This window comes from Helicoverpa armigera, chromosome 16, assembly GCF_030705265.1.
Source record: "Helicoverpa armigera isolate CAAS_96S chromosome 16, ASM3070526v1, whole genome shotgun sequence".
NCBI lineage: Eukaryota > Metazoa > Arthropoda > Insecta > Lepidoptera > Noctuidae > Helicoverpa > Helicoverpa armigera.
Window position 1 is genome coordinate 10,622,454 of NC_087135.1, and position 16,095 is coordinate 10,638,548.

General features: G+C 33.9%; 1 protein-coding gene and 2 long non-coding RNA genes across 4 annotated transcripts in view; 1 reads left to right on the top strand and 2 right to left on the bottom strand.

The window, feature by feature from the left end:
• Norpa (no receptor potential A) overlaps nucleotides 1-16,095 on the bottom strand; it is a 96,348-nt gene that overhangs the window by 43,168 nt on the left and 37,085 nt on the right. The window lies entirely within an intron of this gene.
• On the top strand, nucleotides 5,591-8,122 carry LOC135117935 (uncharacterized). Its single transcript, XR_010277261.1, has 3 exons — nucleotides 5,591-6,744; nucleotides 6,828-7,007; nucleotides 7,094-8,122. It is a non-coding gene; the product is annotated as an uncharacterized LOC135117935 (long non-coding RNA).
• On the bottom strand, nucleotides 8,318-11,639 carry LOC135117936 (uncharacterized). Its single transcript, XR_010277262.1, has 3 exons — nucleotides 11,493-11,639; nucleotides 10,397-10,456; nucleotides 8,318-10,189 (listed from the first exon to the last, which is right to left on the bottom strand). It is a non-coding gene; the product is annotated as an uncharacterized LOC135117936 (long non-coding RNA).

Consider the following 16,095-nt stretch of genomic DNA (forward strand, 5'->3'; position numbering starts at 1 on the left):
CTAACTTGCAGAGTAAGAATTGCTGTACAAGGGAGTCAGGACACGGTATCGGTACCAAAGACAAACGAGGACGTGAAAGTAGTTTCTAATCAATTTATTGTTGGGTTTATACACAAATACCGAATGTGGATAACGAGAGAGAGGAATACCTACTACGAACTTCGAAGTGTTTTGATAAATAATGCAGCTCTGATACCCAAAATCCGATGTATAACTTTAAGACCATTTGAAGCAATAAAGTTCTCAAGTTATGAACCTACATGTTTTCTTACTGGACTGCTTCCAGAAATTCTCTGTGATATTATTATATTAAAATAGGCCGATTTTTCTGAGCTTTTGTGAGCTGTTTGTTGTTCCTATAACGTAAAGAAAATGAAGTTCTTTAATAATGAACTGCATCACTATCTTCCATCGACGAACACAACACAACAAAAGTTGCATTGTATTGTCCGGTCCGTTCCACTTGCGTCCGCATGTATCGTTCCGATCTACGCTGTCGGGCGCAGTGACAAGCGGCAGTGGTATTGACAGCTTGAAGTGCGTTCAAACGAGCCTTTGTGAAAAAAGGGGGAGGAGTAACGAGGTTATAGCTGGATACGTGCCTTTTTTATAAATTACGGTGGGGCTTGTTGAGGAAAATGTGAGGATATAAAGAATACAAAATAAAATATTAATAAAATAAATAAATATATAAGGAAATTATTAATATTTAAAGAGATTTTCTCCTAAAAAATCTAGAGAATAAGTTGACGTAGCTTCCACCAGCGTCCGATGGGAACTAATTCGCTAGGATAAAAGTAGGTCTAGTACTGGAATAAGTTTTCAATTAAGACCCATACATAGGTACCTAATCCTCAATTAGATAAAAAAAAAACAACCAAAATTTACCAACCATTATGTTAGCATTTCCATTTTCAGTACACTTTGAAATTTTGAATAAATCATAGAATTTACTCGGTACAGACAGACGCATTTGCATCTCAAAATAATACTCGTACCTAAGAAAAGATTCCGTAACAGTTCTGAATTAATTATTATTGCACTGTGGTGTGTGTGCGAGCCAAATCTGTATTGTAAATCAGTATTTTATAAATTTACGATTTCCGTAATTATTCCTAGTTTGTTTACCTCTATAGATACATCTTGTAATTAAATGGGTTTTAGTAATCTTTGTACTAAGACACCTTATTTTAAGACGTCTGACTAATTTGCGAGATTCTTGTTTGGTCAAAAATATGGTGTTAAATGATAATGATACATTATCGGATTAAAAAAGGTTTTGCACAATTACTTATAGCTTCTGAATTTTCTTCTCCTGATCTACCTACTTTTTATCAGTAACCATGAAATTATACGAAGTTAAAGAAACGAGTACCTAGGTAATTTCCTATAGTACCTAATACGTTAGTTTGTAATCGCATACTTAAAAGGAAATATCTCTTAGGCATTCCCGCATGTAACTTTAACTGAGAAAAGCTCGTGAAGATCATAAAATTGAAAAGTATTCAGCATACTTAGGAAAGTTTTCCAGCCCCTTCTCTTGAAACTTTAGTAATTCCTTACTTTTTTCTTTGATGTTGTGCGAACATTCTTTCTAAGAGAGGATAAGTGAATTCACGTTAAAGTAGATCCCACCCAAAACAAAAATGTGAAAGACTGCCAAGTTCGATAATATGGGAATGCTTCGCCTATAAAAGAAGTGAGATCTGAATAAGTACCAAGTTCCATACACATACCTCAGTTAAAAATAGTTACTTTTTAATGATGTTACCGACAGGGGCTATGAAAAGTAATAGCTCACTCATGCATACGTATCACTCAACACCACATACGGTTTCACAAAGCGAGAAAAATAAACAATACTGCACACCTAATAAACGCGAGCGATATAAAACTTTCAAAAATTATGCCCAGTTTATAAAATCTATGCCAAAAAATTCAATAAGATAAGGACCCTTTTCGATCACATCGTCACGCATGCAATACCTTTGGAAGAGAAGAAGGCACGACAATGGCTTATGGCATCTCCAGTTGGTAAATTATCCAAGGCTGTTATCTACTTGGCGAGGGTCGGTATTATGTGGCTAGAGGTTCAATGGTCTGATTGTGGGGTTGTTTTCATTAATGTCGGTGTAAATGTCTTGTGAAGGTAGCTACGTGGTTTTGCGGGCATTTGCGCGAAACTAACGTTTGTTTAAATGCAGATTGTTTTAAGCACCAGTGGCCCTAGTAAGGGGAAAAATTGCTGGAAATTAATACAAATCTAGGAAAGGTCTTCGTAAGGCCCACCTTTTTCTAGAAGACGCAAGAAATTCCATGATTAATAAATATTGTCAATAAGTTAAAAAAGAGAAAACAGTAATGAGGCCTTTCTTAAAATAAGATATTTAAAATTTTAAACATAAATTTAACATCTTTAATTCTACCTTATCATTTAGCTTCAATAAAAAAAAGCCTTGTGACAAAGCCATTATTTATAATTAACTATAAGGTTCACGTGACCCTTTAATTAAGCAGAAGGGTAACTACCCTGTAATACGAGGCTTCACGATCATAAATTAGTGAGCAACAGATTTAAATTGTAATATGCTGTAAGTACCTAAATATTCGATGGCTAAAACGGGTCGTGATTTTTAAATTGGTGCAAATTGCAATTGGTGATAAATGCATTTATTTTTTGTTTAAAAAAGTATAAAAGGCTTATTGTACAGCATAATTGTACATTTTGGTAATTTATTTTTAAACCTGCATATTTAAGTGGGAAATGATAATTACCAATTGAATATCATTTTTTAAATCTTTCAGTGATGATGAATCTTTCAGTGGTACGAGGTACCTAAGTTTTGTATCCCTGTAAACACTACACTTCAATCTAGAAAAAAACAACAGTACAATAACAATAAGCGGATGTTATGCAATATACAATAAAACCTGCTTTTGAGAAACAAGGTTAAGTAACAAGTAGAATGTACTCGTATGATACAAATAAATAAAAGAATATCAGCAGGAAGAGAACAGACGACATTCCGTTATATAAGACAGAAAATAAATAAGTTCTGTCGCAACTTGTAATAAATTGAGTATTTGTTCGTAAACATCTTCTAGAGCCAGAAGTTTTATAGTCTTTGATTTCACGATCACGGAAATTAAAAAAGGAATTCAGCCTTCTGGGTACATTACCCGGTGACAGCGATGAGGAGCAATTTTTTGATGCAATGTATTAGTTTTAAGTTGTACATATAAATTTATTTTTAATTTTTAAAATTAATGTAAATATTATAAAATAAAAATTATGTTGGAACTTGAGAAAGGACAAAAAAAAAAAAAAAAGAATAGGTGAAATTTAAAATCTCCAATTCAAATGAGTATAAAAAGTATACAAGAAACAAAAGACAGCCCCAAAAACCCTTCACTACTTCCTAAGTGTTTTTGCTGGGACAGCTGGGGCAGCAACTCAAAGCCAACACAAAGCCTCAACAGCAACTAAAACGGAATAAAGTTATCAAAATTCTAAAGGTCATATTTAAACTTCAATTCAAACCCGGATAAAAGGTCTCACCTACATGGATACTATTGTAAACAGCTAACATATAAAATGACAGTATAACAAACAAACTTCCTTAACCAATATGTCAATCTATATGACATAAAATGATTATTATAGTTTGTTTTTCTGACAGCAACGCCCCGTTGTGACCTGGCCGGGTCAAGGTCAATTCGGGGGATCTTCAAGGAAACAGGTTCCGAGGTCATTGTGACCTCGTAATCTTTTGTAGGACATTTAGTCCTGTTTATTGCTTCAATAAAGAATAGACAGAAGCACCTTGGATTAATTTGAAGTAATCTTATATCATACAACATTTTTTAATAGACCACTGAACTACTGCAAAGAATATTTTAAAAATAATCTGAAACTTAAATGTCTATCATATAAATGTATCCGATACTAGAAGAACTAATGATGGAAAGCCGCGAATTCAGAAAAGATGTCTAGGACAGAAGTGGAAGAAAAGGATGCGGAAACCGGACCCTGTCACAAGACGGGATTAACGCTGGGTAGAATAAGACTAGAAGAATCACTGATCATTTCTTTGTCCATCTTCTCTTCACAAAAGATCTCCTCGTCTTTACACCTTACACCTTAGCGCTTGCTAGTCCTCACCTGAGTAGCAATTATTTACAAACGACTTGTAAGTGACACACATTTCGAAAGTCTCATCTTAAAGAAGGTCAGGTCGACTAATGACTGCTCGTATAAACACCAGGTCATTATAAAGTCCGCGATTCTCTGGAGAGCCCTTTAGACCCAACCATCCCTTATACTCTCGACCTTGCAGAGTTACCACTAACGACGATACAAAATAGACTCTATGACATACACTTAAAGTAGTCTTTACCTCGTGCATTCAAGACGTTTGTTCCCCGCTAGGTATTCGAATTTTTGTAAGAGCCAGCTACCGTGAAACGAGATATTAATTTTGGCTAAAAGAGACTTTTGGATGCTTCGCGAAATGCAGATTTAATATCGGGAAGTGTTCAAAGATACATTTTGTTTTGAGATTTTATTTTTATTTTTCACTTTGGGATCGTGTGGAATAAATATCAAATTTCGTTAACCTGCACTCTTAGTGGCTTTTGATTATACTGAACACCAAATCGATACTCAGATATCAATTTTACTCATACCAGACCAAAAAAGAAAAGGGCAATTAAATAACAATCTCTGGTCAGAAAATCAACAAACAACACAAAACTGAGCCAGCGCCACGCATATTGATACTTACAAAAACTCCAATAACGAATACAGAAAACAAACAAATATAGAAAGAAACAAACAATATCAAAGTAAAATCAAGTCCAATCCGTCTTGTCACGTTTTTTCCGAACTTATTGCGAATGTTCTGCGTAACGAACGAACGAACATTTTGTTACCAGCTGATATGCCGTCAGCTGTTTATCAAACCACGTTCCGGAGAAATTACTTTGCTTACTGTTTGAGGCGAAAATACGGCGTACTAAGACTTTTCTCCGGTATTTTTTTTTTCATAAAGAAGCTGAAGAAATCGTTACATAGAATATTATAAAGATGGAAAGTGTGTTTGTTGGATTGAACGCGTTAAGCTCAGGAGCTAGTGATCCAATTTAACCGATTTTTTCTCAGTATTAAACAGCCAACTTTTGGGGAAGGCTGTAGGCTAGTTACCCCGGTACGAGCAGTTCCCACAGGACTCAGGTAAAACTGCGGACGGAACCTAGTGTTTCATAAAAAAACCCTTCCAAAATCTAAGATAAATTGTTTTCAGACAATAGAAGGCTATATTAAGAATTCAGGTCTTTTAATCAAGATCAAAGAGATTGGTCCTTGGTTCCGCGCTAAAGCTATTTGAATTTTGGCTTCATATTTACCTTGGCAGATTTTAAAGTAATTAATTTTAAGATTATGAAGGAATTAGGGAGTAGAATTTAGGAACGTTTAGCTGAAGAGATTTTCTATCCTAATTTCTAAATCAGATCAGATATTTGACTTGGTTTTGTTATGACTAAGTTATGTAAGTGTCAGTTACAGTTGTTTCCCAACAAGCAAAGTAATCCTATAAGAAAAATTATAAGTCTATTACTACTTATAACGTTCTTGTTATGGTATTGCGGTAGACTCTATGACTTATAACAGCATTTGCCAAGCCTAAACATACTCAAGCGCATTAGATTTTATATCTCGGTCTTATAGTCCGCTACAAGACTGACCTCTAAAACATTTATAAGACACTTTTACTAGTAGCAGCATTTCACAAGCATAGATATGCTCAAGAGTAATTGTTTTTATATATCAGTCTTATAGTTAACTACAAGATTATCTTTTAGGACACTTATAGGACTAAACAATCCTGAATAATATTTTGATCCTATACTAGCATTTTGTGAGAGAAAACGATATTATAACATCCTTAGCTGAGACCACTACAAGTTTGTGCCGTCATAGTCTTGCTCAAGACTTTTATTAGCCTTAGAACTTAATAAGAGCGCTATAAGTTAAAAAAAACTTATAAACTTGTAGATCAAACACTTTATTAGTAAACGTCAGCCATTTTGTAACATTCAGTTGTACCCGTCCATTGTGAGAATTCAGTTTAATATGAACTTAAATGATTGGAAACGATTGAAAAGAAGTGGTGGTTACAGGAGAAAGGTAAAAATAGGTATAAAGAATTAATTATGTCAGGGTCTTCAGAAATAAAATCAAGTGCGTTAGGCGGAATAATTGAGGGTTCCGTGAGCAGAAATATTTTTCCACGTCTTCCCCACGACTCAGAAAGTGAAGAAGTTCAGAACAGCGAAGAAGAATATATCGAAGAGACCACTGACTATGACAATAATCATGAATTTCTGAAAGACATGCAAAGCTGGGCTATAAAATTTAATATACCTCACCTGGCCCTAAACGAACTCTTTACTTTTTTGAACAAAAGATTAGGTAATGTTTTACCCAAAGATGCTCGTACTTTACTTCATACAAACAAAGAAACGGTGCATATTACAACCTCAGATCCAGGACAGTATTGGCATAACGGATTGATTAAATGCCTAAAAAATACACTGCAGGGCTGGATTTGAATACTTTACGAAATACGATTTCGTTAAATGTAAACATAGATGGGTTGCCTGTATACAAAAGTTCAAGACATCAACTCTGGCCTATTTTGTGTAACATCTTTGAAATTCCCCACATACCTCCCTTTGTGATTGGTAAGATAACACTATTTCAATATCGTAGAAACTTTAACTACCTACTTTATTAAATTATTTATATAGATATATTATTTTTCAAGGAATTTATGCGGGTGAAGGAAAACCATCTGATCTAAATGCTTATTTAGAGTCTTTTGTGAAAGAAATGAACGAACTTGAAGAATATGGATTAGATACATCGTTGGCGCCAAATGAATCTAAAATCAAAGTCAAATTAAGAGCCTTCATTTGTGATTCACCAGCAAGAGCCTTGATTAAAGGCAAGTTTAGTATTGATATTATTTGAATTATCTGATATCTGATATTTTAATATGAATGAAAAATATGGATGTTTAATTTCTTACAGGTGTCACAAATTTTAATGGAAAGCATGGCTGTCTGAAATGTACGGTGATTGGCGAATACTCACATAAATCAAATACTGTAACATTTCCTAAGTCCAATTGTCCTAAAAGAAACGATAAAGATTTTCGTGCTAAAAATATGAAGAACACCATAAGCATGATTCTCCGTTATTGAAACTAAACATAGATATGATAGAGGATTTTCCTGTGGCAGACTCATTACACCTAATAGACCTTGGCTTGATGAAGCGGTTGTTGATTGGATGGCGTGACGGAAAGTTGGGAAAATACCTAACCAAATGGAGTGCTCGTGAAATTGATATTGTCAATAGCTTTTTACTGAATTGTCAAATGCCCAAAGAAATTCACAGATCAATGAGATCTGTAGATGTTTTGGCCCATTGGAAAGGTTCCGAATACCGCTCTTTTTTTTATTATCTAAGCGTTATAATTTTAAATCACGTGCTCAAACCAGAACCATTTTATCATTTTTTAAACTTGTTTTGCGCCATAACGATTTGCTCAAATGAAAAGCATTTGCCACTCTTGCCAATTGCTGAAAAAATGTTAGAAGATTTTACAGAAAGTTTTAAGGCCTTCTACGGGCGAGACTACATTACTAGTAACATACATAATTTAACACATATAGTTGACGAAGTAAGAAAATTTGGTATTCTGCAAACTTTTAATGCATATCCTTTTGAAAATAAATTATACGCTATTAAACAAACTATCAGACATGGAAAACAACCATTACAGCAAGTTGCAAGAAGAATAATTGAAAGGCAGTTAATCGAAACGGAGCATCTTAGCGAAGAAATTGTACACTATCCATATATTAAAAAAAACCAGCGAAACGGTTTATTAGTTTTACACCTAGAAACATATATTTTATCATCGAAAGATGAAGACAAGTGGTTTCTTACTGACAAAAATCATGTAATAGAATTAAAATCCATCAGCTTAAAAGACAACACTAAGCTTGAAATAGAAATCACGGGATATCGCATTGTTAATATCCTCGACGCTTTTGAAAACCACTAAAATCTTCTTTTTGAATATTTATAAATGCGATTGTGCTCCTATTGAAAAATCGGAGGTATTATGCAAAGTTCAAAATATAAAATGTAAACTAGTTAGTATTACTTACAATTCAGAGATATTTTTCTTACCATTGTTACATACCCTGTAAATTTCAAGTTTAAAGAGCAAAAATAAAACGATACTTTATAACAATTATGTTTTATTCAAAATTAAACATTAGTCTTACAATCTTTATAATCAGTCTTATAATCTTTATAATCAGTTTCATAATCAGTCTTATAATCGTTATAATCAGTCTTATAATCTTTGTCATCTTCATAATCAGTCATATAATAATCTATTGTAGTCTTCATAATCAGTTTGACTAATAAAATAATCACTCATCATCATCGTCATTTTAGCCTGACATTACCTATGTCTGGGTATGGGCCTCTTCTTTTTCTTTTAATCAATCTTATAATCATCTATTGTAGTCCTTATAACTAGTCTCAACAAACTTAATTTTTAAGCTTCTTTGTACGGCGGCCAGCACATCAACCTATCTCAAAAATCTGACAAATTTTCAAAATTGAACGTAATCCATAACATATAAGCACCTTATTATATTATGAATGTTTTATGTGTAATAAAGTTGAAAGTCATTTAAAGAAATTTGTCAGATTTTTGGGGTTGCTTAATGTGCTGGCAACAATTTTAAATTTATCTTAGCTTCCTTGTACTAATAAATCTTATAACTAATAAAACTTTACGAGTTAAACAAAATATATCAATTTAACTTCGCCATTAAGATCATGTAATCATCTTTATGGCAAATTTAAATTGAAATATTTTTTATAATATAATATAAGATTATATTCTTTAATTCAGGTCAAATATATAACCCTAATTTTGAGCATCGTCGCAGTCTGGTAAAATTTACTAAAACTACACAACTTAGAAGATAATTTCAGCAAATCAGATCAGACTAAATTTTTGTCTGAAATGATTTGATTTAGTTACTAGGGATATTGATCTATTTGTATTTGAGTGACGACAGCACGTCAGACTATCCCAAACTGTCAAAGACAGATTGGGGTAGTCTAATGTCTCTCGTGTTATAATTAATATTGATGCAAAAGTCACTTAGTCAAATAAAAATTAGATCAAATAGTTTCAGACAAAAATTTCCTCTGTAACATCTTCAACTTCTAATTGGTTACCAGTGGTTTGTGGTGTAGATGTAGGATTTTCAGAAGAAGTCCTTTTGGCGCTATTTTTTCCTCTGCATTTACTTGCGGAAGTTCGTAATTGCTTCGATTTGGCCCGCTGATCGGCATTTCGCAAAATTGTTTTAAAAAAATTATGACAGTCAGTTAAATGGAACGACGAGTCTTGTTTATAAATAACTTCAAAAAAGAAACCAATCATCTTAGAGAAACCTTTTAAGCAGATTTTTTCTGTTGTTTCATTTTGGGAACGTGAAGCTCCAGTCCACGAACACGATTTGAAAAACTTTCTTTCAAACAAAATATCAATAATTGTATATGCTCTTGTGATTCCCTTCCCTGTCCCTTTAGTGCCAAACACACTAAACTTTCTTAGTAAATCTTCTCTATAATCAGAATCCATCAATTTATTTTCAAACTCTTCTAAATCTTTTAAATCTTGTATTGGTTTTAACATCAACGAATGGTTTTGTTTTTCTGTAATAGATTTTTTAATGAATTCTTCGTTCGTAACTTGTATTTCAGTCACTTGTAATAAAATCGATTTCAGTGTTTCGTGTAATACGGCTTGATTATTTAGTGTTGTGTTCAGGGTCCCCATTATAGTCTTCATATCGTCATTTATGGATTTTAGGTCACTTTTAATAGTGGTGATATCTATTTTCATGGATTTTAATTCGCATTGTTCTTCTGATAAACTTGTTTCTTTATTAATGTACGAGTATATTATAGGTGTGTCCGACTGATTACTTTCAGGAATAACAATGTATTTTCAATATTTTCTTGCGGCGCGCTCAACGGTGTTTCAGATGGAGTTGACTCTTTCGGTGTCGTGATTTCGTAATTAGTCTAAACAATAACAATCATGAGTTAGCTAAATATGACGGCAATACTATTTTTTATGTAAGTAAATATTAAGTTAGTACAATACAGTGAGCTTATATGTTTGGAACGGTGATATACTTATAGTAACGGCACATTTTACTATGTTGCTGTCTAATATTCTCTGCGTAATATAACATCAATATATTTGTATGTTACGTATTTATAACTTACCACCATTATTTGTTCTCCATCTTCAGGTATTATTGCTGAAGAAGCATTATGCTCATTATTCTGAAAATATAATTTATTGAAATCATTTAAAAATAACGGACAACAATTTTGAAAGCAACGGTTTCGTTCGTGTGGTACAGACGGCGCGGCGAGCGTCACGATAATGCTAGCCCTTTCCACATAGTGACGCTAATACACGAGAGACTAGCACAGCGTGACGCTGTTTGTACCAGTCTAAGTTCATATAATCTCTCAGACAAAAGGAAATACCTACTTAATGTAAAATCGATCCACGATCTGTGAAAATATCACGTCAGCTACATGCACTATAAACAGGTATTTCAGAAGCGACTTTGAAATCAATTAACTTTAATTCAAAAGCACATAAGTATACTTAAATTCATCTTGGCGCGCGGCTCTAGAGTGCGTGTGCACATATATATAAATATGCAGCTTTGATTTGTGTGACAGTGAAGCGGGTGACGCTCAGTCGTCGTCCGAGCAACACGTGTGCAGGTTCAGTAATTGAAAATACCTATAATGTCACATACAGTTGTTAAATATATCATAATAAATATATATATACCTTACTAACAAAAATATTTACATAGTGTATACATACGCTACACAGTGTTTTGTCTTTTCGCTCTTTTCCAAAATAAGAGAGTTCGTGACAAAACACTGTATAGATTAAACACTGTAAATATATTTATCTATACTAATATTATAAAGAGGAAAACTTTGTTAAAAAACTACTGGACCGATTTTAAAAATTCTTTCACCATTCGAAAGCTACATTATCCACGAGTGACATAGGCTATATTTTATCCGGGTACGGGCAGTAATACCCACGGGATGCGAGTGAAACCGCGGGAAAACGGCTAGTTAGTAATAAGGATAATGTTAACGTCACGTAAATCTTTATTGTTACATTTCTATATATTTAATCAGTTTAATAGTCTGATCAACAATCAAATCACAATCAGCCGCCCGCGGTTGTTAGTAGTTAGTCACCCGCAGTCATGGTATCTATGCCTACAAGCTTTACGCACACATAGAGCCGCGCGCCAAGATGAGTTGAAGTTTCTGTACAAACCTTTAAAATTTCTTCTGCCATATTATCATATGACAGCTGTGGAAGATCAGAGCAATTGCGCTGTTTTTTTGATGAGACGTATTCTATGTCAGGTTCTGTGTCTGAATTATTGCTCATTATATCAATTTCATGTATTGCATTTTGATACGTTTTATGCTCCGCCTTTTACCGCACAGTTTATTTTTCCCAAGATTCATCGGGCCAACTACCTTCATCCTTTTGTAACTTACTCGTCTGTGACTGGGTTTGTTTTCTGGGCCAATACAAAACTCCATCGCTCTCCCATTGATGTGGTACACATGTCAATACAATGTTACCCTTTTCAATGGTCTGAACAATTTTAAATGGCATTTTGAACCTGTAAACAAAATAATGTTTGACTAGAAAAAAGAATAATATAATCACCCACAAGTTTGTGGAAACACGTTGACCTTGCCTCGTAGAGAGTTTCAACACAACGCGTGATCAGGTCCGTCTCTAGGAAATACTAGTAGCTACTATACTCTAGGAAAGTTACTTCAAATATAGTAAAAATACGTAAATCTCTGGCGATACACCTTACTCACATTAAGCACACGCGCTCTTCCTGACAACTCAGGTGCTACTACTGCTAGACAGCTACTGGTTCGACATGCAACCGCCCCCCGCACCTCTGGCGCCCGTACTGCAGCTGTGTAGGTACTACCGCTATAATACGGCCGCTGAGTTATTACTGATTTGACAGATTCTTAATATTTATTATTCCCTTTATTCAATTAATTAAATTAAAGCAAATGAAGTGACTCCAAAAGTAGCAAATTGTATTTAATAAACAAAACTGCGCAGCTTTATCTCTGTCTCCAATTTATTTCTCAACGGATCATAGATTAGACCAGAACCACTAAAAAGTTGCTCGCTTGCTACTGAGCCTGCTGGACGCGATAAATATTCAATCACGAAACAAATGACACGATCTCATTACATGCAAAACAAGAAGTGATAGAGTAATCGACAGAAAGCACGCGGAGAGAGGGGATTCCCGTGCGGCAAGTTTAATTTCGTTCGTACATGCTTAGGTACTGCTGTTCCTGTGGCGCTGCCTCCGATCGACTTCCGATTTAATAGTGTCGAAGCCGAAACCAGAGTCGGAGGTGTATCAATCGGAACTTCCGACTTTTCGGAATCGGAAAAAAACTTCGTAACATCCTTATACTGTAGATACATTACATATTTTACATATAAGTGTATACTCGATGTAAATAAAGTAATTAAATTAATCCTTACTTCACTAAAATTGACAATTCGTCATGTGTCAAATCGGTTATAACTCCGCGGCCGTACTATAAACCACTGATACAGATAGTAATTCGATAGATAGCAGTTGTATAATCGTACCTTCAAAATATTTGTCAAACAGGGTGGCGCGGGAAGGAATTTCTTGTTATTTCGGTTGCCCAGCCGTATAATGTTTTTATTATTATTTTATTGGATAGCACTATTCTAAAATTAGTTAAGTACTTTTGCGTGTGTAAAAGTTATGTGGATACAAAATCAGTAGCAATTTGTGCATTCATCTTCTATGTAATGGTCATATATGCTGTACTGGGAGCAATTCGGGCACCAAAAAAAGCTTTGATGCATGAAAAGTTTTAGATTTTCTTGATTAGAAATGAAGTGAGTAGGTCTATCCATATTGTTTAAATAAACTGGAAATCCACACCCATTGCAGCTTTCGGATAACACAAAATGTGTGTTTGTCCAAGGCCATCTCACATGATTTAGTAAAATCAATGACGATTTGGTCAAAAAACAGTCAACATCAAAAATGACCACCATCTTGTTGATTAAATCCTAAAAAGGAAAATCAATCATTAGCTAGCTGACTTTAATTTACTTCAAGGGAACCCTAATTTGTTTTAAAATGGAGGCGAGTAGTCTGGACAGAAACTGCTACAAGTACTAGTTTACCTATAATGGTTCCATAAAGGACTTAATCAAGAGCAATTTTAAAACATGGCCGATATGCATAAGAATTTATGAAATAATTTATTCGCAACATTATACTAATGTGGAATTTTCGAAGGGCCCCGTGAAATTAACTAAATTTCGATACATATTTACAGTAAATATTACTTCCCCACGAGTTCACACACTATATTTACAATATATTACCGATGTTTTAAAGTACTACAAGTAATAATAGTAATAGTAAGTTTACTTACGTTTTTACGTGCGTGGTAACACAAAAAATCCGGCACGACCAGTCAAAGCAACAACGAAAATAACTTGTATTAAAATATACTTAAAACTATTTTCTAAGACCATTACAAGTGCTTTATAAACAAGATTGCTCTAATAAAATACTTACGTCAGATACTAACAAGAGTGTTTGCACTTGTAATTGTTTAGTCTCATATCATTAAAGGCGCTATTGAGCTTCGTCAAGTATATTATAAGGCTTAATAACATTGTATAAGATGATTATAAGATAGTTATAGAACTAAATGCTCGTATAACTGCGCCCAAATTCAACTTTGTAGCATGCTACAAGATTCTTATAAGTGAAAATAAAATGCTCTTAAAGAACGTTTAAAGTACTGATTTTGCTTGTTGGGTTTGCTTCTGTAATCAGAACACCGCAGCAATTTTGTTAAACTCCTTGCGATTTAGTTTCACGCCGATTTCGCTCTCCTGAGTTGTTATCGTTCTGTGAAAAACCATACAAATCTGACAAATATCACAGGAAACAAATCATTTAAGCAACATTTATGTGTATTTCTCCATATCGGATCCTATTTCTGGAATTCACCTCCAAAAAATTCCTCACTTTCCTCACAAAAAACTAAACAGAATATATCTACGAGAATGTCATAATAAAACAATTTCTACCCTTTAGAATAACCCTAATCACCCACTAATGTGCGGCCAGCCCTCGAGGTCAACGGTTCCACTCCCTCAGGGAATGACTCGAGCAATCTCCAAGCATTTGATCACGACGAGGGCTCTTTGCAAGGCAGGACAAATTATATGGAGTTACAACGATTTATTTATTGAACGGTTGAAGATCTTGAGGGGACTTGATATTAAAATGAATGAAAGGTTATTGGCTTACCTTACTTCCTTGTTTTATCGATCAATTTTATATTCAAAGTCAAATGTTTTTATTTCAAATAGGCATTTACGGGCTTCTATTAAACGTCACACTGGTTGCACGGTTCTAAAAAGTTGGTCTCATGTTGGTATATTTAAGATCTGAATGTTTAGGAAAATACTAATTAAAACTGATTGCGGCTTAGAACTGACACTTAATTATCAAGTGGTAATTCTTCTCAGCTCAAAATGCAAATATTATTTAACTTCGAAATTGAAATATTAAAAGCAAGAAGTTTTACTGCTTTATTTTACATCCATTAAGTCCGTAAGTCCTTTATCAAATAAAATTAAGTGCCTCGGTGTCTCTTTGACAGTTCTGATTTAATTTCCGATGACTGTCAGGTAACAGACAGCTAACAATATATTTTCAAAGTATTTTATTCATCAAATTGGAAATGAGGCTGCTTATTGTATAAATGAATCGTTTCCCGACATATTTAACTTTTAAATCCGCTCTCATATTTTGACTGATTTATCCACTGTGACAGGTACCATGAGTAAAGTGAACATGCCGGTGAGTATACTAAACCTTTCTTCTATTTTTCTATACTAATATTATAAAGAGGAAAACTTTGTTTGTTTGTTTGGTTGTAATGGATAAACTCAAAAACTACTGGACCGATTTTAATTATTCTTTCACCATTAGAAAGCTTTATTATCTGCGAGTAACATAGGCTATAATTTATCCCGGTGCGGGCACTAGCTCCCCCGGGACGCGGGTGAAACCGCGGGAAAACGGCTAGTATTTTATAATTTACTAATTTATTATAAAGCAACAATTAAACTAACCAAATGATATCAACAAAATTAATGACCCGTTGAGATACATTAAGTCATTTATTATAGTCATAAAGAACCCGAAGACTCCCTACGACAATTTTTATTATGCGTGAATAGATTACTGTCCAATGCTCCCAGAACAATTCGTCACAGGTATTCAGAAATACAATTTTACTGAACGTAAAGTACTTACTACATCATTAACACTTCATAAAATGTCTCATAAATGTGTCAAGAACTTGTGATGGTAGGAAAATATGGAAGCAGTCTGTTTTCTACATTTAATATGTGTCGAATAAATAATGTTGTTTTCAGCTTTAAAAGAGGACATGAGATCAATGACTTTTCAAAATAATTTAATTACCTAAAAAACTATTTCTAATGTTCCCATAATATTTACTAAAGCAAGATTTACGTAATTTCATCTAAATCGTTTCAGTCTTTTCCCATCGTCATAATCAGAGTCAATATATCATTATTGGTTAGTCTAACACTATGTTAAAGTCCTGAAAGGTAGACTAGGGAAAGTCACTCATTTTGAATAGATCCCTAGATAGATAAACAAGGCTCATAGGACTCAAGATTCGGGTTCAGCCCAAGGTCTTGTTAAGATAATGCAACTGGCATTAAAAAAACAAACCAGTACTGTCAGTTCCATAAATAAAAGGCCAAAAAACAAATACGAAACACT